This window comes from Mus caroli, chromosome 5 (assembly GCF_900094665.2).
Source record: "Mus caroli chromosome 5, CAROLI_EIJ_v1.1, whole genome shotgun sequence".
Taxonomy (NCBI): domain Eukaryota; kingdom Metazoa; phylum Chordata; class Mammalia; order Rodentia; family Muridae; genus Mus; species Mus caroli.
In genome coordinates, this window is record NC_034574.1 from 17,858,812 (window position 1) to 17,882,731 (window position 23,920).

The window sequence follows — 23,920 nt, forward strand, 5'->3', positions numbered from 1 at the left end:
ACAGGAAGTTTTATCAAAGAGCCAAAGGTGTTTCTGAGATGTTAAAGGACCTGGAGGCGTAGCTAAAAGAACCCTTTGTGGTTATTCACACTATAATTCAATGCATTCCTTTTCTTAATTCCCTGTCAGTGCTATTCCTGTAAAGTACTAGACAAAATAATTCCTCACCTTACTTGGTATTTACACCTTTAAAGTATTTATAGATCACACGTGCAGTCACACTTAGTCATCATCTAACTCAGCAGTCTGCAGTCTGCTCCTACACTACTACTTCAGAAGTCTCTCTCTCCATAAGAGGGGAATTTTCCCTAAGTTGTTTCCCTTTTTAATAAAAAAGCTCTTAAGATATAGCCCTTCCACTTGGAATAATAAATTGTAAAACTTTTAGAGATAATAATTTTGACTAAAAATCATTATTTCTACTTTGTTTGACATTGACATGACCATAAAATGTTGGGTGGTGAAGAAAGAGACGATTCATGAAGAAGCTATCAAGACTGTGATGAACAATCTCAGTTGCCAACGTGGTAAGGTCTAGAATTACCAGGTTTCTGGATATGCCTATGAGGGGTTATTGCCAGTGAATTAATTGAAGTGGAAAGATCCATGCACTGAAGGTGGCACCATTTTCTGATCTGGAGTTCAACATTGTGTTAAAAGGAAAACTAAGCTAAGTATAGGCGTGTTTGCTCTCTTCTTCTGGCTTCTGATGTAACATGATCAACTGCTTCAGACTCCTGGCATTTTGGTTTGCCTGCAGTGATAGGCATACCCTGAAAATATGGGTCACAATAAACTCTTCCCACCCCCAAGTTGTTTGTGCCAGAATAGCTCATCACAGCAGCAGGAAAAAAATAACAAAATAGTCAGTAATTTATGACTTCTTTTCTGTCTTTTCTTCTTGTTGTCCTATTAACCCCTGTAAGACCATCCTTAATGTTAAACAAAATTTTTTTTAACTCTCTGCGTTTCTCTGACTGAACTGCAAATAAGCTTATTTTGGATACATTAGGAGCATCACCCTAGAAGGAAGAGAAATTCTTGGCATTATTTTACATCCTTGTGAGGGATTGCTCACATCATATAACTTGATAAGAATTTGCCAAAATCCCATATGACACTTCCATCAAGCTGTGAAAATTCTCATTCTGGATCTCTATTACAAGAAGTCATATTTGTCTACAATCCAATAAAAAGTATCACAGTACAATTTCCAAGGCATTCAAAACTGTACCCTTCATTTGATTCTGTGCATTCCCATGTAGAAACTGGAAAAAAAAGTTCATTAAGTGACTGAATGACTTAAGTAACTGAATAGAAAACCAAAGATATAGTCCAGGAAATCCTTAATAGTCCATATACATTCCTCTTCCTCCTTTCCCAGAAACCCCTCCTCACACAATCATCCAGTTCTTTTTCAGGCATACTTGAAAAAAAAATTGCCAGAAAGAGAGTATGTTTTGAGTCTAGCAACATTAAATCCCACAGAACACTCAATTTCAGACACAGAATGTTATAATTAGTTGTTTATGGGCTACAAAGAAAATTACTATTCCAATGGATGATGAACATTAAGATTATTCTGGTCTTGGGATAGGGACTTAATGGCTAAAGTACTAAGTTATATCCCTAGTCCGTATTTAAGATGGCAGGCATTGTAGTGAGCACTGGAGCTGAGCAAGTGGAGAAGGGAATTCCATGGGTTCATTAGCTAGCTAGTTTAATGAAATCTGGGAGTGCTGAATTCACTGAGAGACCCTACCTCAAAGAATCAAATGAAGAGCAATAAAGAAAGACAAGTGATGTCAACTTCTGGTCTCCTAGAAAGACATGGGAGAAATGTACACATCCGAAGAAATAAGAAAGACTCTTCACACAAGATGATGGTGAATAGGAAGAAAAGTCATGAATCTAATGGGAGCATGGAGAGGCAGAGGAGAGAATGGTTACATCCTGGGAAAGAGAAAACTGCAGCATTAGCTCATGCCCTGGCCACTTGTGCAGCCACTCAAGTGCATATATTCTCACAGCTAGGACTGCTCTGCCACAAACTGAAGTAGGACATCCCCTCCTTTTGTTGCTCAGACTCTCTGCACATGCATCTAAAGCATGAACCCAAGTGCATATCATAAGAAAAAGATGTGCTTTTTTTCTCTGTGGAATAAAGCATTGAAGTAAACAGTACGCATTAAAGATTTCTAAATTTAGAACATTGAATATAGACCCTTGACAAAGAAATCAAATTAAACCAACCCCTAGGACTTATAAATTAATGTACCTCTAGATCAATTCATGTACCAATTCTCATCAGAGGACCTTCTGTTTGTAGTAGATGGCAGTTAACACAGAACACAAGTGGTCAAATGGCAGAAAATAAGAGACTGTAGAGTACTTACCCCTAAGTGTGTGGAGTACTCCCTCCTCCCAAGGCTCAGGGATCATTGAAGAAGAGAAAACAGAAAGAGTGTAAGAGGCAGAGGCAGTGGATGACTACAAGGAAGCTGTGTCTTGTACACATGGCCGGGGAGCCACACTTGTGAACTTACATATTGTGACACCACACACAGGCCTGTATTGTCTCAAGCCAGACAAAATCCCAGCAAGGGGGAAATAAGTAGACCCATTCCTGTCCAAGGAGCTATTGGTAATCCACAGCTCCTGGGAGAAAGAGAGTCTGTTTTCTTCTAAGAACACATTCCCTGGTACGTGACTGCACCCCAGTAGAAGGCCACACATCTAAGAATATATGAGCCGCACAAGTTGGAGTTGATGTACTTAAAATCAAAAGGGACAAAAAAAATCAGATAGAAGAGAGGTTCTGGGAGAAGCTGGGGGAGGGGTAAATATAATCAAAGCACATTGAACAAAAATTTCAAAGAAATAATACAAATGAAAAGAACTAGAGAATCAAAATTGAAGCTTTATAACCATTTGATAAAATGTCTATTATCCAAATATGTAAAAATCAAGGATGAAAAGGCTCTTTGGCTCATTTCTACATTCTTTAAATGTTTAATCCAACCCATATCCTCGGAGCATCCTACCTCTACTTTAAGACATGTTATTTCATCTCCAGAGACATTTAAAAGGTTTTCTAAATACAGTTTCACAACCATCACAACGAGTTGTTCTATAAAACAAGATAATGATTGACTCTTTTCCAATATTAATTAAGTGATAGTTCTGTCAGGCTGCTGCTGCCCCAGTGTTCTGGCATTGGATCTCACTAAGGCACCAGCAAGTGTAGCTTCTGACCCCTGACTCCCCATGCTTCGGCCTCAGACCCTCTCTTGTCATTTAATACACTCACAGGGATGATAAGATGTCCCTGCCTTTGCTCACTGGCTACAGATATAGGTTGCCTAACTCAAAATATTTATAAATTAAGCTTGTATTTCCTACATGTACAAGATTCAAGACATCACATTTATTGTAAAACACGACAAAAATGTCAAAGCATGTCAGTAACAGGCGACAGCACAAAGTTCCAGTGAATTCGTCCTCCTCCCATCCTTCGCCCTTAGTCTTTGCGTATCAGAAGCAGTAACTAACCTCCTCATTCCAGCTTAACCTTTCCTTAGGTAGCATAAAAGGCACCTGTCACTCCCAATGTGAAGGAATTCTAACCAGTAAACCCTTGCAGGTTCTTTAATGAGCCTGGCTGATCTTTAACCCAAGAAATAGGCAATCCATCTGTTCAAGGAAGCTCAGCGCCTGCAAATGGTTAGCTCTTGTCACAGGAGGCATTTCAACACACAGCTTCCATCTGGCCACTGCTGCTTGCTAATCTAAAAAGAGACTTGGGGATATGGGGGAGAGTGACATTTCCAGTTAACAGTAATTATTTCTAAAAGCTTACAGCTTCTTTTCATATTTCCTGCTCTTTCTGACACTTCTGTCTCCCATGGAGGGCTTCAGAAAATGAGGTTATTGGTATAATCTTCAGGCTATTTATAAATAAGATATTCTTCTACCAAACCTTGCTTTTGATCTTTCTCCTGTTTATACGTCAATTCCTCCCACTCAGTTGTTTGGTTTTATACCTTAATAGTTTGATATTCCTGGTACTTTGCCCCTCTCTGGAGCGCATGTGTTGAAATAGAGCAAGCCTGCCTATGACCCATAACTCTGATCCTTATGCTATAAATCCTTAACTAGTACCTGCCCTGATGACTGCAATGGGTAGAGCATGGAAACCCATGATATTTATGTCATTTTTATCCAACTTACAAATTGTTGATTCCCTACTTTCTGTAGCTCAGATGGTTCTAAGTATCATGTACAGATGTACTTCATCAATGACCAGCTTGTAGAAGAATGCTTCATATGTAGCATTCTTCCCATGGTGGTCTCTAGCCAAATGGATAAAAGAAGTTGAAGAAATCTATCTAGGACAACTTGAACATAGTTCTGTTTATTAATAAATAGTTCCTCTCCATTAAGTCTCTCTTTAGATAGGTAATTGTGTTCTGAAGCCAAAGGCAGTTAGGGAGATTGTCCAACCACCACAACAGATCAGAGCAAAGGATGGTCCAGAAGAGTTCCACCGGAGACTTGCTAGGAAAAATGAAACTCTAAACTTTGGCTTCCAGTACAATTGAAATGAATGATGAGTTCTTCCACAAAGTCAGTACATAGCACATTATCATGTTAATGTCTTGAAGTACAAGGCCTGAGTGACAACTATATAATCAATTCTAATATTTTAAATAAAAACAGCCCTTTCCACTTTTTATCAGCTTTGTGGATCTGAACAGTGTGAGCGCTAAAGAGGCTTTAGAGAAGCTTGTACTTAGCACATGTTGCAGGAAATATTCAAAAATGAACCAGCATGTTACCACGCTTGTGCCATCAACTCTCTGCCCCAGCAGCCCGGCTGGCCATGCACTGGATGACAATGGCTGACCTATTTTTATCTTGTGGAGACTCTGTCCCAGAACTTTACAATCTGTCCACCCAGCTCACTAGGTTCCCACTGGCAGTCACTACCACACCAGCCCCGTGCTTCACATCTCCCACAGCCTTGGTAGTGCACTTTAGGCAAACCCATGCTTTGCCGCAGTACCTTTCTCTCTTGAACCTGGATGAGTCCCAAGCCCCTGCATGAAGGAAAATGCAACACAAACTTAGTTCAGAAACAACAATAACTCAATCGCTGGGGGCAGTAACTAAAATCCTAATCTTGTAAGCCTTATTAAATCTAAATCCTCCAGTGGTGAATCCTGATGGATCCACCACTGAAACCGGGAGACACTTGTAGCTACATCTTGTCTTCATGCTATCCTTTTCCAACAAAAGGCCGTTACTCTCTCCTGCTTCCTCTCTTCCACTGTCCAACCCAGAAGTCCTGCCTACTCACCCAGTGATTGATTCCTTTATTCACTAGGGGATTGGTTCACAAGAACACCACCAGGCCTATCCACAACAGGCAGGCACCACAGAAAGCCTAACTTGAAGGTCTCAACATGCTAAAGATACACTGACATGTAGGGATAAGGTTTGCCCAAATCTGCAGAGCTAAAGTATAAAAGCCAGAGCCCAGTTTTGAAGAATCTGCCTTTCATATTCTTTGTGACTGTGCACCTTTACTTTGAATGCACACACTACATGTTGAATAAAGTATCAATGCATTGTCAAATAACATCAGGAAAGCATCTTAGTGTAGACTGTTGTCACGGCACCTTTAGCCATTACACATGGCAGTCAGTTGGTACATAGCAAATGTGTTTGCTATTATTTTCTTATAAAATATTTTGTCACAGAGCAAATATTGATAGTATCCTTTCTCCTCTCCCAACCACTCTGAGTTCTTACCTACCTGCCTACCCAATAACAACGTCAAGGTTTTTCTTTCTATATGCAAAATAAAACACACACACACACACACACACACACTCAATGTGGAATTCATTTTGCATTGACCAACTACTGCTAGACATAGGGTCTGACATGGAATGTGGTTTATATATCCAGTGACAGTCAATTGAAGAAAACTGATTTTCCTTTCCCAGCAGCTATCAGTTGCAAATAGCTTCTCATTTAGGGGTGGGACTTTGTGTCTATAACTCCTTTTTTTTAAGCAAAATTGATGCGAGATTGATTATTGAACACGATTTGGTAGGGTATAGGAGAGAACTATTGAAGCCTTCAGGAATGCAGGGCTCTCCACTTGTCCAGAGGACCATGATTGGGGATATATTTGACACCACAGCCATCAGGAATGAGCCACTTCTCAGCAACCATGTCTTCAAATTCATCTGCATCAAACTTGGTGAAGCCCCACTTCTTTGAGATGTGGATCTTCTGGCGGCCAGGGAACTTGAACTTGGCTGTGAACAGAGCCTCAATCACATCTTCCTCATTCTGCAACTTGGTTCAGATGGACATGATGATCTGGCCAATGTGAACCCTGGCCACTGTGCCCTGGGGCTTCCCAAAGGCACCATGCATCCCTGTCTGGAGCCTGTCAGCCCCAGCACAAGACAACATCTTGTTGATACAGATGACATGGAAAGGGTGGAGCCTCACTCGGATATGAAAGCCATCCTTGCCATGACTCTTTACCATGTTTTGTTGGCACAAATATGGGCAGCCTCCAGTGCTTCAGAAGAGAGTTCTGACACCATATGGCCACAAAGTGGGAATTCATCAACTTTCGCTTTCTTCCATCCCAAATCGAAGATTCGGATTTTAGCATCAGGGACACCATGGCAGAAACAAGACTTTGGGTAAGGCTTGTTCTTACAATACTGGTAACACTGGGCGGGGTGGCAGCCCATGATGACAATAGGATCGTCGGTGGCGCACCAGAGGAAAAGAGCCTATAACTCCTTCTTAATACTAGGATTTGTCTGGTTTGAGCCTACGCAGGTTGTATGCATGCTACAGCAGTCTCTTTGAGTTCATATATGTATGAGTTCTGTATCATAATCTGTAGATTTGAGCTTATACAACATGGCTGCAAAGCTTGATTCTTTCATTCATTATTTTTGTACTATGAGTTATTTTCTAATAAGGAATGGAACTCTCAATGAAGATAATGCCTGTATATTAATAGAGAAAAGTGAGGGTGGATCAGATAGGCAGATGGATAGTCTTCAAAGATGTCTACAGCCTAATCTTCAAAACTGGGAATACTTTAACTTACCTGGTAAAAGTAACACTGTGGATGTGATTAGCTAAAGAAGGAAGAGACAGATGGTCATCCTATAACATCCAGTTGTCTCAGCCTGACCATGCAAGTATAACCAGAGAGCTTTTCCTGTCTGAGTTCACATCAGCCAGAGAGACGACTGTGATCAGAGAAGTGCAATGTCACTGACCTTTAAGATGATGGGATCGGGCCAGAAGCCAAGAAATTAAGATGGCTTCTGCAAGATAGAAAGACTGAAGAAACGAGTTCTTCCCCAGAGCATCCAAAAATCAATACTGCCCATCCAACACACCAACTTAGCTTAGAGAGGACTGCATCAGATGCAGCGTATCCATAACTATAAGATAATGAGCTTCTGTAGGGTTTAACAACTGGTTTTTTACTCAGATATGATGACTGCAATAGGAAACTGAGACAGTATTATTCCAAGTGACCTAAATAGAAAACCCGAGTTCAGAGTCAATTCAACCTCTCGATTCAGCAACTACACTCTTGGTGCCGATTGCTACATGGGAGGCTCTTTTTCTACAAAGTTTGGGAGATGACGATAGTTGTAGCCACTATAAAGGAAATATGGGTAAATTAAGCAAGCTTCATAGAGGGAAGGATTGCCTCTGGTTTGGGGCACAAATTTTTCAGTGCTGACTTAGAAATAAGAAAGAGGTTTCTAGGGAGCAATGAATATGTATTAGGGTGGGAGACCAGAAGACCCTGGGCTGACAGCTGCAGATCAAGGAAGAAAATCCAGGTCAGATTGGGCTGAAAATGAAATCAGTTCCCAAACCCTGCTCTATAATAAAGTCTTCACTAATGGCGTGTTCTCAGGAGCCAGGCACGAAGAACCAAGTAAAGAATCTTTCTATGAGGTCAACATTCCGCTCACTTTGCTTTCGTTTCCTTTGAAATTAGGTTCTTTTCTACTTTTGGTCTGAATATTCCCTTTAATTAACAAAGTTATAGAGTGCTATTAGCTACTGTTATTGAAAGGGTCTTACCTGACAAAATAGAAAGCTGGAAACCTGACAAGGGAAGTCCTTATATGGCTGTGGGTGAGGAGAGTCTTGGTTCATAAAGTACAGAAGAATGAAAGGAGACCTGCAGGTATGTGACAAGCTCATGGGACCAGGCTGGATATACATGGCTGGCATCCAGTGAGTAGGGGCCTCAGCATAATCTCATAGCAGTCCATCCTGCTAAATTCTTATCTAGTCAATAGTGCCCAGACTGAGAAACATGGTCCACAGCAGGTTGTAAGATAGTGAAATAAAGGTCTGTTAGACACTCGGAACTGCAAGACTGGTTGTGTTCAAGAAATTAAATAAATATACACTTCTCTTATGTATTTCAGTCATTTTCACATGGGAAATGTCCTAGGTAACTGTTACTGTGATGTTGAGTGTTATTTTATGTCTTTACAGATGAAGAAACTGAGGCTAGGGAAGGTTGTGAATGTATGTTCTGCATAATCACTTATCAAGACTGGATAATTATTTATAATTCCTCTCCCATCCATCTCCAAGACCCTGGGCTGAGGTCAACACCATCATCTATTGCCTTGGTTTCTAAATGAAACAATGACGTAAGAGTCTCTCTCTCATCCTTTTACGCACTATTGTGTGAGGAAGCATTCCGAAAAGTGCTTCTGACCTTCCTGCTATTAAACCTGTAATAGGTTTTCTACTTCATTGTCTGTAGTCAGGTTTCTGATAGTTCTAGAATTTTGGTTTCTTTTTAAAGGCACAGAAATATTATAAGATCTACTTTCATTTTAATCCCAGGTGTAGAGATGTGGGGCTGCTTTGGACTGTCCACAGCAGCTGACCATGATTTGCCTCATGCTCTAGCAGAAGCATAGTTTAGGCCAGCTCCAGATAATTTCCAAGATTGTGTGATGTTTGGAATTCCAGGAACTTTTCAGAGGGTGCACAAATTTAAGGGCCCCAACGGGCCTGGTGGGTGGCTGTTGATCATTAAGGGAGGTTGGTTACAGTTTGTTGCAGTGGTCAAAGAAGAAACAAAAGGAAAGAAGTTAGATTCTATGATCTCCTCTATCCTTGGTTATCTTCTATCTAGTGTTATAGAGTAAAATGGGGGAACAAAGGTGGGGAAAAGAACCCACAAAGTGGCAAAGACCAGCTACATTCCTCTTCAGATTGCCTTCCATGTACACATCCTCTCCACACACATATACAAATGTACACATATGTGTGTTTGCATTCATACCCACACACATCCATATGCCTCTAACTTCTCTAGTCCCAATATATCAACACAGGATATACTAAGTGCCTTTGCAAAATATCCTGTGGCACCAAAGTATCATTGCCATTCCCACCCATTGCTTAGTGGTTCACTTTCCTGTCTCCCTTTTCCACTGAAATATAAGTTACTTGAGAGTAATGATAATGTGACTCTCATTTCAGAACCAGGAACATGGCAAAATATAAGGCTATTTTTCTCTTCCTTGGCATATAGTGAAATAGAGAGATGGTGAGAGTGACAAATAAAGTTTTAACCAAAGGGAAGGACAGGGAAGGTGTAAAATAGTCTGTGAAAATAAGCCCAGAAGATTGTTGACAGATGACAGTATTAGTGCATACAGCAAGTTTATTGACATAGATTCTATTGTTTTTGTTTTTGTTAATTTTATATTAGCATACAATGTAACATTCTTCATGGAATTTTTGAACACATGTGTTCTGATTCTCCTCTAACTTACTCCCTTCCCCACCTCCCTCTCCAGCGTCGCTTGTTCTCTCTTCTCCCTTTGGTATATGAAGCCCTGGTTCACTTTCTATTTGTTTCCCTAAGGCAACACAAATAGTGAAAAATGTAGCCTTCCGTTTATTTTAGTGGTCTTACAGAGCCAAGAGTAGCACTTCTAAACCTAGGAGACAGTCAGCACGGAACTGACTGATTAAGAGCAGGTCTGAGAGCTGATATTTTTAAAAGCCTGAGATCCTGTCTCAGGCTGAGTCTGTCCTTTGACACTTCTCCAACTAATTCTGTTTGGAACGCTCGACAATGACCATGACTCCACCTCTCCAGCATAAAATCCTGGTTAAAACAGCATGACTCTCCGTCACAAGTGACCTGTCCTCCTCTCAGAGGACGGGTTGCCCCCTTCTACATCTCCTTTTACCAGGGTTAAGGGCTTTAAATATCAGTTGGTGTCTGAAATTTATAATTCATCCAACCTTCAGAAGTGGGTACCACAGTTTAATTCTCTATCTAACTTGGGTACCATTCTGAACAACTAGAAATCAGGGGAAAAGAATTTACATGCTTGGGGTGCAGTGACATAAAGAGTCTGCAACAACGGGATCACAATTCTTTTAGTGATAATTGCAATGGATTTTAAGATCTTATATTTTTAGGGCTTGGCGTAAATTCATACTGGTAAGTTTGGAGGGGTATTTGTGTGCTATTGGGCCCATTTGGAATGTAAGGTATGTATCATGCAGCACAAGACACCTTTTAATAAATGGTTATTTGACAAACCATCACAAGATCATAGCTGGCCTCCACAAAGACAGGAATTCAGAGCGTTACAGGGTCAGACACATTTTGATGGGGCATCAGTAGTCTGTTCTGTTAAGAATGTAACATCTTCTTTTCCCATTAACCCAGAGCCCTGCACCATTTCTCTTTGCTCTTCCTAGGACATGCAGGACTTTTTGCTGAGACAGGATAGGTGAGCATCAGTGAGCAGGCCAGCTCCCCTACCTCTCTCAGTCTCTCCCACTGGATTCCTAATGAGCCTATAAACATAACTTCTGAAGAAAAGTAATGCAGTTTTTATGTGGAAAGTGGAGAATGACTGAGGCAGAGGAACTGATACAGTTTGGGTCTCTTTGAAATCACAGATTCTCCTCCTGCCTCTTAAAGGAGGCACTGGGCTGATTTAAAACTACCTCAAAAACAGACTGTAAAACACAAGAAAAGATCCTTCTGGAAAGTGTATCTGATTTCATAAAGGACAGTAGCATTTGTGCCAAATGTAGGATTTCTGAATCAGATAAATTAGATAAAACCTAGTAATCGGTCCATTGCAACTTAAATCAAAATAGAAAACCCCTCAATGTGTCTTGAGTCCAAGACTCGATGCCTTTCTTGCTCCTTGATATGCTCTTGAATCAGGTTTGCCTTTTACGTTTATCCACTTCTTTTAGTTCTAACTGAATAGTGTGAGAATCGGCTCCCTTTCATTGTTCCTGTAAAAGAAACCCTTACCCATAATCACCAACCTTTTGTCCTTTCCTTTCCCTGGCTTCAGTTGCCAGAACAATAGAAAAGACTGAATACCAAATGAGTCTCACCAGATAGCGAACGCATTAGCTTCATGCATTAGCTTCAGTATGGCTTGCTCTAGACCCTCTTTCATAGCTGCCCTGTCCTTCCCACCTTCCAAAACCACCTCCTATTCTTACTCCCTCCCACTGGCCCCCAGGGACCATTCAAATCTTGTTAATATTTGGTTCAGTTCCTCTGCATCTTTGCCTGCTAATGCCAAAAACAGTATGAAGGAGGGTCCTAAACTTCCAGACCCTTCACCAAGGTGAATTTGTGCTAAGTGGACCTAGTTAGAGTACTCAACCCACTTTTCTCCTCCCACTGCGATGTATGGGTAGCTCTTTGGGATGCTCACGTGCTGGGAACAGGGGCTTGGTTTAGGCATTTGATCTCTCCAGCCAGCAGCTCCTGCTCCTTATCCTTTGATTGCCATCCAATGCTACTACAAACCTAATTGAACTGTTTGAAAATGAGGAAGCAATCCTTTCACAGATCAGCCTCTCCTCTTCACCCAGCTGCCCCCACCCCGACCCCTCGCAGAACAGGCAAGGTAATGTGGCCAACAGCAAAGCTTCTCTCTTCTAGAGATGGACAGTCATCTTTCTTTTCTTTCTCAGCTCATGTGAAAAAAATCTTCAAACATACTATTTAAAGGATAGTGGTAACTCTGAGTCCTCAGTGAACTACAGGCCTTAGGATAGTTGCAAACATAAAGCAAAAACAGGGAAAAATTGCCCTGATATCAGCAAGCTAAGTTTCTATTTCAAAACTCCTGGCCCATGTGATCTGGAAATATAGATCTTTTAGCTGTCTTTCTAAAGAATGTATTTAATGGATTGTTAGTGGATGTACACTGTTTAGAGCCTGATTTTGAAAGAAATAATGGGGAAACAACTATGGAATCTGATTTAACACCTCATTTGTAGTTTGTATTTAATTGTATATTCCAGTAGAAAATCCATAAAAAAAATAATCTATCACCTTTGGATCAGTAAGCTAACTTATCTTGCAAAACCAAAACAATTGCCAACTGCTTACAAACAGGTACTATATTGTGAATACTTTATATACAATGTGTATATAGTATATATATGCAGTGTATACTGCACTAACACTGCAGGAAAGGAAAGACAATAAGACATTTTTAAAAGGAGGGCAAATAGTTAAACCCATGTCTTAGTCAGGGTTTCTATTCCTGCACAAACATCATGACCAAGAAGCAAGTTGGGGAGGAAAGGGTTTATTCAGCTTACACTTCCATACTGCTGTTCATCACCAAAGGAAGTCAGGACTGGAACTCAAGCAGGTCAGAAAGCAGGAGCTGATGCAGAGGCCATGGAGGGATCTGCTTGTGGACGTTGTACATCGTGGTTCGCCCTAGGCTCCGCACCACGATGTACAACGTCCACAAGCAGCCTGGAACTCAAGCAGGTCAGAAAGCAGGACTGATGCAGAGGCCATGGAGGGATGTTCTTTACTGGCTTGCCTCCTCTGGCTTGCTCAGCCTGCTCTCTTATAGAACCCAAGACTACCAGCCCAGAGATGGTCCCACCCACAAGGGACCTTTCCCCCTTGATCACTAATTGAGAAAATGCCTTACAGTTGGATCTCATAGAGGCATCTCCTCAACTGAAGCTCCTTTCTCTGTGATAACTCCAGCTGTGTCAAGTTGACACAAAACTAGCCAGTACAACCCACAATTGATATGACAATTGTTTTATTAACCTGGGATGATCACTATAATGTGACTATGTAGATTAAATTCTCTCTATGCTAATATCCTCAGTAACACATTGAATATCTAAAGTACTGCAAGTGTAGGGAATTATACAGCAAGATCATCACCTACAGTAAGTGTTGGGGTCTTTTAGACGTGAACTATGAAAGCATGTGCTTTGGAATTAGAAAGCCAAGTTCAGGTGCAGGCATCATGGCATCTTCATGACCACTCTTAGGCAATTGTGTGGCCTTACTCATTACACTGAGCAGTGGTCTCTTCTTTCAAAAATTTGTATACATCTCTCTGAGCTGTAAATGGAGCTTAATAAAAAAAAAGTCAGGATTTATGGCACATAGGTCTGACAAAACTCCAATACATTATGACTTTATGTATAATCCACATTATGAGTCTCCTTGCTTCCTGGTGAAATTGATCTATTTGCCTGACAGTGTACAAGGCTACATTTGTTACTTCAAAACATTCTAAGAATACAGACCTGTTCTTTTACAATTGTGTATCTAGAGTTTGGAACTGGGCTCAGGAACATAGGGACCACAAGGAATATGAATTCTCATCTGTAGGTTCTGGGGTTGTCCTTATAAATCTAAAAGCAGTTCTCACACATCTGCATAAAGTCATGATAGCTGGTGGTGGTAGGCTTCCCTACCTGGCTGTAGGGCTGTGTCTGCTCACCATCCCCGGGTTTGCTATTAGACATCAAGCAGATCAACTGGATGACTTTTTCACAGCACAGAGCATGAGGAAAAGAGCAGAATGAAGTGGAGAATTATATGCTGTGCTGGCTGGTTTCATGTGTCACCTTGACACACAGGCTAAAGTCATCAGAGAGGAAGGAGCCTCAGTTAAGGAAATGCCTCCATGAGATCAAGCTGTAGGCATTTTCTCAATTAGTGATCAGTCAGGGAGGGCCTAGCCCATGCTGGGTGGTACATCTCCTGGGCTGATAGTCCTGGGTTTCATAATAAAGTAAACCAAACAAGCCAGGGGAAGCAAGCCAGTAAGCAGAACCCCTCCGTGGTCTCTGCATCAGCACCTGCTTCCAGGTTCCTGCCCTGTTTGAGCTTGTGTCCTGACTTCCACTGATGATAAAGAGCAGAGGGGAAGTATAAGATGAATAACATTTTCCTCTCCAACTCGCTTTTTGGCTATGGCGTTTCATCACAGCAGTAGAAACATGTTTCGAGTTCCAGTAGCCTGAAGGGCCAGCCTTCCTCAGCTTTTGTACATATCAAAAGTATTTAACCATAGGAAATATGTCAGTCATATACAGCTAAAAACATAGTTTCAAGACAAGAATATGTTTTCTTTGTTGTTACAGTAAATGCCGGCTAAGTCTCAGTTATTTCAAATCTGGACAAGTGACATAGCATGACTTTTCAGACATAAGAGACAGAACTAAGCAAGTGTAAAAATGAACACGATTCATTAGAGTTGGAAGCTTAAGAGCTTTGTACATTTTGGAGTTATATTTCTGTCCCAGTCAGTACTTTCATTCTACATTTCAATGTAATATATAGCAAAAATCCTAAGCTGATATATTTACTTTGCAAATTTTTAAATTAAAATAAAATTATACCATTTACTCTTCCATTTCCTCCTTCAAATCACCCATATTCTCCTGTAATTCCTCTCAAATTAATGGCCTTTTTTTACTGAATATATACATGTACATATATACATAATGCATAAATATATAGATTGAACCTGTTGAACCCATGTAGTGTTGCTCGTATGTATATGATTTCAGGGATGATCAATTTATACTGGATAAACAATTAGGAATACCTCCCTGGGGAAGATCAATTTTTTTCCTTTTTCAGCAACCATTAGTTACTTTGTCTAAATATGGAGACCTGTGTGATCCCCTTCCATGTAATCAAGCCACTGGCACCATCGCTCAGGTCTTGTTTAGGCAGGGACACTGTTGAGAGATCGTGCGTATAACTTCCCTAACATTTCATGGAGACACAGTCTCACAGCACACATCTCTTTCCTCTGGCTCTTACAGTCTTTCTCCCCCACTTCCTCCAAGTTCCTGGAGCCTCAGGTGCAGGAGGTGTGCTGCATCTGTACCAGTTGTGGCCGAGCATTCCACCCAAATATGTCTGTGTGGGCAAACTATGCTCCATGATTTTGTTTTGTTTTGTTTTGTGACACATGAAGTTGGGTGGGTGGAGGTGTGGGTGAGGAACTGAGAGGAGCTGGAGGAAGGAATGGATATGAGCAACATATATGGCATGAGATTCTTGAATAGTAAATGAAAATCATATCTTTTTTTTTTAAGTGTGTGAGTGTGTTTGCAAGCCATGGGACTCATGAGGGATATTGCCATCAAAATTGTATATCTAAAATTGTGGAATGGTGGGAGGAAATGGTAAATTAGGGAAATTTATTAATCTTCTGTATCTGTCTTTTACAAAATATAACTTTTGCTTGATTTCTGCATTCCTGTGTCTATATAGATCCTCAGCTGTTTATATTTCAACAGTTTATGTTGGGTGTGCACTGGGTGATGTGGGTACCGCAGTTATTAGTAAGTGATCTGAGCCTCCTGAAGCTTACAAAATACCAGGAGTGTTTACCGATAAATACAACAAAGCATCTAGATGGTCTATCTTGGGCCCACAAAGGTATCAGCAAGATGTCAGTTCCACTGGAGTCCTCCAAGGAGTGGTGTAGCTGGCAGGTGTGGTAGACTTAGTTTTAGCTTTTGAGAATTACCCACACCAAGCTCTAGAGGCTGTACCAGTTTGAAATCCCCCAACAGTGAAGGAGGGCTCCCCTTCCCCCCACACTCTCCAGCATATGTTATTGATTTTTGATGTTTGGAATAGTAAGACAAAATCTCAAAGTTGCTTTGATTTACATGTCCCTAATTGCTAGGGACAATGAACATTTTAAAAGATATTTCTCAGCCACTCTTTTCTTCTTTTGAGAACGTTCCCATTGCAACAGCGATGGGTTTCTATAAACTTTCCCATTGCTTTCCTGCCAGGACAGTCTTGACCCTCAAACCTGATATCAGCTAAAATTATTCTTTTCTCAAGTTATATTTTGAGAAAAGATTTTTTTAATCACAGTGAGAGGAAAATCAATACAATTACAGAAAGCAAATAGCTTTGCTCAAAGCCCAACAATTTCAATTGTAATCTCACCCCCCTCCCTGAAATCCTCACAGAAATATACCGAATGATGTTTGACTGATCATCTCGATATAATTTCCCAGCTAAGTTGACACAAAATGAGCAACCACAGCAATTACTTTTTGTCCCTGTAAGAAGAACAAAGAGTGGGAGAAGGCAAGCAAGGGACAGTGTGATTGGAAGTGAGAAGTTCGAGGATCGGGAAGAGTCTGCAGGCTTTGTGGGAAAGGACACTGTTGGAGGGTATGCATTGTCACTGCGGGCCATGTAAGGAAAGGAGTAGAAGATGATCCTGGACATGCAGAGACATAAAGAAAAAGCTGCAATTGCAGAAGGGGCCTGGATTTTCTCCTAAAAACCACTGTGAATCATTGAAGACTTCAGCAAAATGTGTCTTGGTCATCTACGTGTGTTAAGAAGGTCACTCTGACCTCTGTTCTCACAAAACAGCATAAAACTGCCAGCTCTATTGAAACCTGTGAAAAAGACTTAAGGTCCTTAGGGATAAGAGAGAACACTGGAGTACAGACAGCATCATGTTTATGATTTTTTTTCCAAAAAGGATGAAATTATTACAGATTTGCCTTTAAAACTACCTGTGTAAGAAGTTAGAGTTGGCCTTGATACCTCTGTTTTTTTAATTAAACATTACATAATGAAGAGCAAAATCTCTTCCCCCAAAATGTTCTTATCTTCAAAACAGTATGAAAGCCTCCCAGAATTTCCCAGATTTCTCCTTGCTTGCTCCCTCACTGGGATATATATATATATATATATATATATATATATATATATATTGCTATAGACCTTGACCTTTTCAACAGACTGTAGGGCATGATGCACTCACTAACTGAAGCATTTTTAATAGACTTAAATGAAGTTGGTGGACCCAACCCTAGCCTTGTGTGTGTGTGTGTATGTGTGTATATGTATGTATGCATGTATACACACACATATGCACACATTCATACTTGTATACATACTCATTCTTATTTGGAGGTATTCTGGGAAATAACTGTTGAGTTAGAATCCAAAGGAAAACAAATATTTTATAATTATGCAAACAAATTTAATTTTAAAGAAGCTTTATACTTTTGAGCTCTGGGAAAGCATAGATTTGCATTTCTTCCTTTCTTGGGAGGCTTTTCTTCCTGTTTGAATAATATTGGCATTTTTCCAATTGCTGCTAATCTTATGTTGAAAAGCTTTCTGTTGGTTTCTTTCTTGCTTGTGATTTGATTTACTGGCGGGGTCTCTATGCAGAGGCTAACCTTATAGGAATACAGTGCTCTTCTTAAAAGTGTGAGCCATCCCTCTTTTATGTTCCACAACCAGGCTTCCCCACAGCAGGTAGGGCTGCTTTGTTTACATAGGCTTCAGTAATGCCGTCACAATATTTTAATGTAGAATCCAGCACAGTATTTATTATAGAATTAACAATAATATAAGTTACGGCATTGATGTCAGAGTAGTGGGCCAGGTAGCCCCCTCCATCCCTTGGCAACATAATTACTCAAAAAGATTATCTTAAACCTATTCAGATTAAATTTATTGATGATTCTTAGAAGTAAAAATAAAAACCAAATAGCCAGGAGAAACACTATGAATTCTCCCAGAGAGGAGAGTGAGAAGGAGAGACAATTTACTTTGAAGTCCATTCATCTCCACAGAGATTCTTGCTCACAATGGCCAGCTGGCCCTTTGCTGCCTCCACCCTCAGTGAGATAAGCTTGTCAGCCACCATCTCCACTACAGAACTCTCTAGATCTCCCCACTTTTTTTAGGTTGGTTTGTTTTTATTATTAATTATTTATTTACTGTACATCCCAATCATATCTTCCCCTCCCATTTCTTCTCCCAGTGTCTCTGTCTCCCCTTCCCTCCTCCTCCTGGCACCTCCTCTCTTTCTCCTCAAGTGAGGCCTCCCATGGATATCCACCAGCCCTGGCATAGCAAGCTGCACTAAGACTAAACACATCTTCTCCTACTGAGGCTAGAAGAGGCAGTCCAGTTAGGTGAAAGGGGTCCAAAGGCAGGCAACAGATTCAGAGACAGCCCCCTGCTCTCAATGTTAGAGGAGCCCTGCATGGAGACCCAGCTGCATGGCTGTTACTTGTGCAGAGGGCCTCTCCCTACTTCTACTCCAAGCCTGAGTAGCTTTTGTTCAGGGAGGGCTCTGACGGGCTACTTAGAAGCTGTGGGTCTTGACAAGTTATTTATTCTCCCATGCCTCGATTTCCTAGAGCAGAGTTATTAGTTGTAAGAACCACAGATCCTGATTCCACAACTACATCAAAGTTCCATCAGACACAATCTAGTGAAAAAGACCTGAACTCCACCATGCCTGTATGGAAGACGGACAAGCCCCAGATGTCAGTCAGAACCACGGACAGCTCTGAGCAAGCCAGCCACTGCCCCAAAAACGGTTTGCTTTTGAAGACATTTCCTTTTGGTTGCTTAGGGCTCCCTGTACTTTCAAAGAGGCCATAGCATCACCATGCATGATGCTGAGGTGTTTAGGTCTCCTGATATGACTGAGAAACAATAAAGGGTTCTATACGGCTGATATAGACTTCCCGGAAGTCAAGTAGAGGTGAGAAGGTATATCTTCCTCTTCTCAGGACAAATTCAGCTCTCGAACATCTCTATGAAGCCTACATTCCACCTATAATTAATCCCTTTTATGAAATCTGTGTGCAAGTATTGAAATATTTTAGATGCATTAGGTTTTTAATCTAATTGCAATGTCATGAATCCAATGAAGAAAATGGCTATCTCCTAATTTTCATCTTTTTTAGTCTCTTCAAATCACGACTTTTATTATCTAGAAATACAAAGTAGAAATTAAACGCTCATCTCAGCTCCTTGTCTTGCCTGCGCTTCGCTGTGTAACTGCTGTGAGTACTCCTCTGTGCTTCAGCTTCCCACTTTAAATGGGGGTAAGAATGGTATATATATTTATAGTGTTACTTTCAAGATTTGGTGAGTTAATCCCACAACGTACTTTGGCTGATGCTTCATTAAATATTAATCTGTGTATGATTTTGATTATTTATATGTAGCACTTCTTTGTTTATGGTGCCTTCCCACTCCCCAGCTCAGTGCCGTGGTTTTTTTTTTTTAATCATGTTGTTTTGATACTGAATCTAAAATAAGAACCAGATCGTGTTTTATAGATGTTTTTGCAATATAATTTCCCAAGAGGAACAACATTTTACATTCTAAGAGTTTACACCATTTGAATTGAAGCCAGAGTCTGGCCTTTGGGATAGAAGACAGCCACGGCAAGTCTACTAAAAACACAAAGATGTGTGTTCTCTCTTGCTGTTTTGCCCTTTTTTAAAGTTATAAAATATTTAATGCCTTCAGTCTGAGCAGCGTTAAGTCCTTTTGTCATTCCACACAGGAGGGAATGACTTGGAATCACACCACTTCTTAATCTCTGAGAAACTTTAGGAAAGTTTCTCCCTCTAGGCCTCCTGGTCAGGTAAGAAAACCACCTCTGGCACCAGTGCACTTAGGAATACAAGTCACAATAGAAGTCCGAAACCTACCTAGTCTTAACTCTCCTTTCAGTCAAACTTTCCCTCGGCTGAGCCTTCTTGATTCACATCACAATCCTTGGCAGCCTTGAGGCAGCATAGGAATTAAAAGCCCAGAACACTGAAACCGTTGCACAAGCAAGCAAGTCCACCCTGTGCTGTGCTTGCATCTGCTGCCGCCGCACACTGAGGACTAATCACTAGAGCTTAATTCACGAGGACCATGGGAACCCTCATTCCAGAAACTGATATCAGGCTGTACTATGGAGTCTGGTGCTGGCTGTGTATGAGCTGAGCACAGTCGTGCTGACTTACTCTCTCCCTCTGGGCTCTATCCCAAAGCCCTTCACAGATGACACTGCAATTCCTCGTGATGTGACATTCTCTGGCTGAAAACAATTAATCTGTAACAAATTTCTGAGCCTTTACATGCTACTATACTGCCTATTGATCTTATAGTGAGTTATCTTTGTCACTTTCATCTTAACAACAGTTCAATACTTTGAGAGTGAAGGCTGAATTTGTCTGACTTTTGTGTTGGTATTTATTTATTTATTTATTTACATCCCAAATGTTGCCCTCATTCCTCCTCAGAGAGTCCCTTCCCTGCCCCATCCTCTTTTCCTCTGAGAGGGTTCCCTCTTCCAATCCTGGAGTATCAACTCTCTGCCAGATTAGGCACATCCTCTCCCACTGAGGCCAGACAAGGCAGCCACATTGGGGAATGAATACCACAGTCAGGCTACAGCTTTAGGGAGAACCTCTGCTCCAGTTGTTGGTGAGTAACCACATGGAGACTGAACTGCATGTCTGCTACATATGTGCTGGGGGCCTTGATCCAGTCGATGTATTCTCTTTGGTTTGTTGCTCAGTCTCTGAGACCTCCCAGAGGTCCAGGTTAGTTGACACTGTTGGTTTTCCTGTGAAGTTCGTATCCCCTCTGGGGCTCTCAGTCCTTCTGCCAACTCTTCCATAAGAGTCCCTGCCCTTTATTCAATGTGTGGTTGTGGGCCTCTATACCTGTGTCAGTCAGTTGCTGGATAAAGCCTCTCAGAGGACAGTTACACTAGGCTTCTGTCTGCAAACGTAACACAGTATCATTAATCCTGACAGTGATTAGTGCTTGACCATGGGATGGGTCTCAAGTTGGGTCAGTTATTGGTTGGACATTCCTTCCGTTTCTGCTTCATCTTTGGCCCTGTATTACTTTTACACAGGATAAATTTTGGGTTGAAAGTTATGTTGGTGAATTGGTGTCCTTATTTCTCCACTGGGAGGTCCTGCCTGTCTATAGGGGAGAGGGGAGGGGAGGGAACGTATTAGGTGATTGTTCATGATCATGGACATGTCACTGCAGTCTATCTTCCAGCTAGAGAACAGGACATTTTCTGACATGGCTGATTCTGCATCCAAAGACCTTGAAATCAGGGAACCAAAGAAACTAAAATCAGTCCAAGGAAAAAAAGCCCAAGAGAGCAAGGATGTGAATGTCACAGACCAAATAGTGATGTGTAAGAACAGGATAATAAGGTGTCTGAGTCCTGGGAAGAAAGAGAACAGAATGGACTCACTTTTCATTTGGTTTCTCTTTCTACCTGGACAGTGGGTGACTGGATGATTCACAGCCACACTGAGGGTGAATATTCTTACCCAGCTGGTTGTCTCACCTAAAAATTTCCTCTGGAGATATTCTGACAATTATACCCAGAGGCAAAGGTACTCTTTGATCCAGACAAGTTGACATCTAAAATTAGTCCCAGGAGGTGATTAGGTTATGGGAATGGAGCCCTTTTGAACTGGATTACTACCCTTATGAGAGACTCCAGAAAGCCTCTGCAGGCTTTTTGTCATTGGAAGACATATCAAGAGACTATTATATAATAACCATGGGGTTACCTTACACCAAATCTGCCAGTATCTTCATCTTTGACTCTCCAGGTTCCATTTTTTATAAGCCATCCAGTTCATAGGATTCTGCCATAGTAGCCTGAAACAACAAAAGTAGATGGGTGAATAAAAATATTAAAATTATTATTCAGTGAAAGAGTTCATATGTGGGTGTTAAGAAAATGGAATTACATTGACAGGTTTACTGACTGGTTTTGTGTGTCAGCTTGACATAGCTAGATTCATCAGAGAGGAAGGTGCCTCAGTTGAGGAAATGCCTTCATGAGATCCAGCTGAAAGGCATTTTCTCCATTAGTGATCAATGTGGGAGGTCCTAACCCATGGTGGATGGTGCCATTCCTGGGCTGGATGTCCTGGATTCTATAAGAAAGCAGGCTGAGCAAACCACTGGAAGCAACCCAAATAAACAGATTCCCTCCGTGGCCTCTGCATCATTTCCTGCCTCCAGGTTCCAACCCTGCTTTGGTTCCTGCTCCTACCTCCTCCAGTGATGAACTATAATCTAGAATGTAAGCGGAATAAATCCTTTCTTCCCCAACTTGCTCTTTGCTCATGATGTTTAATCATAGCAATAGAAATCATAACTAAGACACCAGTCTTCTAGTCACAGAAATTGTTCAATCATAGCAACTAAACTTGCTTAGCATGTGTCAAGCATACTAATCTCTTAATATACAGTATTTTATTTGATCCTTTAAGAACATTGTGATGTGACTACTTTTATTTTATAATAGGGAATACTGAATGGTAGGAATTAGCTCATCTAAGATAACACAAATGGTAGGATCAGGATTTATAATTACATTAAAATATGTATCCATACCACCATGTTATGGGTTCCCCATTGATGCTCAAAGATCTGAGCTACGGCCACAGCTTTGCTTATTATGTTGTAGGCTCTGTGATTCTTGATGAAGTAGAACTCTTCTGTGGACTGTAATAACTGCCACCACAGTAAGTAAAACAACTAGAAAATAGGAACAGATAGAATTCAACTTGATTTTTTTCTGTTTAACAAATATTTATTGAGGCCCTTCAACTAGTATAATCTAAAGATGGCTGTCGCAAAGGATACAAGGTTAAGTGAATAATCTAATAAATTGACCTGGACAACTTATAGAATCTGAACTAAATAAAAGTTGAGTCTATATGAGAGAAGGAAACAAAACAGGCAAGTTTGGATGTAGAGTCCTGAGCCTTCTGCATCATTTGGCTGAAGTTCATAATAGCTGAGCCACCAGGGATGGATGTGCTGTTAGTCAGCTATAGAAAGCAGTGTAAAGGAGCTGAGAATAGAAATGAATTTTGATCCAAAGCTACAGACCTTTGCTGGAGCCTCTGGTTCTGAAACTTTAAGAGTAGGACTCCAAGACACTGGTCATGGCTCTGGGTAGAAAGGATTCCCTGGGGTGGAGCAGGCTGGGGAAGAAAACAGCAGCTCAGATGTTGGCTTCATATGACTGACCATGTGTACTGTTCCCATCAGCACTGACTTTCCATGTGTGATGATGAAATGTAGACTCATGACTGTCAATGATGGGATCCTGCGGCCATGAGACACAAAGTAACCACATGTGGTTTGCATTAATCTGAAAAGTCATCTGCAAATGACCCAATTTGTTACTAATAGAAAATTAGTATCCATTAGGAACATTGCTGAAAAGCATGTATAGATAGCCAAGAAAACAGAGGGACCAGTTCTACAAATACTAGAATTGACCAATAGTCTTGAGAAAGGGACAGATCTTCGAGTTCATTTAAACATTCAAACACATGAGATGGCAGATACATTGAAAAAACATTTAAGTCCTGTGGAGATATTTTAGTCAGGTCATAGATATTTTGCAAAAAGTAAAGACCTCCAGATAATCACCCACTTGAATCCACTTTGAATTAAGAAATCTCTGCAGTGTGAATAATACATTTAAAAGACTAATGCATAAGATAAAATGCTATTCATTTGAACACTATCTAAAGTATATGTGTTTAAGAACCAGGACAGATTTTGACTATTAAAAGTATTGTGTTAATACAGAAGGAGAATTGCAGGAAGTAGAAGTTGAAAAATAAAAGCCATCTGAAGGGTTATGTCTTAGGAAAATACTAATTTGAAATGCAAGATTCCTTATGGCTTGCCTTT

At 40.8% G+C, this 23,920-nt stretch overlaps 1 protein-coding gene and 1 pseudogene across 3 annotated transcripts in view; one reads left to right on the forward strand and one right to left on the reverse strand.

Moving 5' to 3' along the window:
• The window catches only part of Lhfpl3 (LHFPL tetraspan subfamily member 3), a 529,915-nt gene that overhangs the window by 182,394 nt on the left and 323,601 nt on the right, over positions 1-23,920 (forward strand). The window lies entirely within an intron of this gene.
• On the reverse strand, positions 6,148-6,779 carry LOC110294631 (annotated as a pseudogene).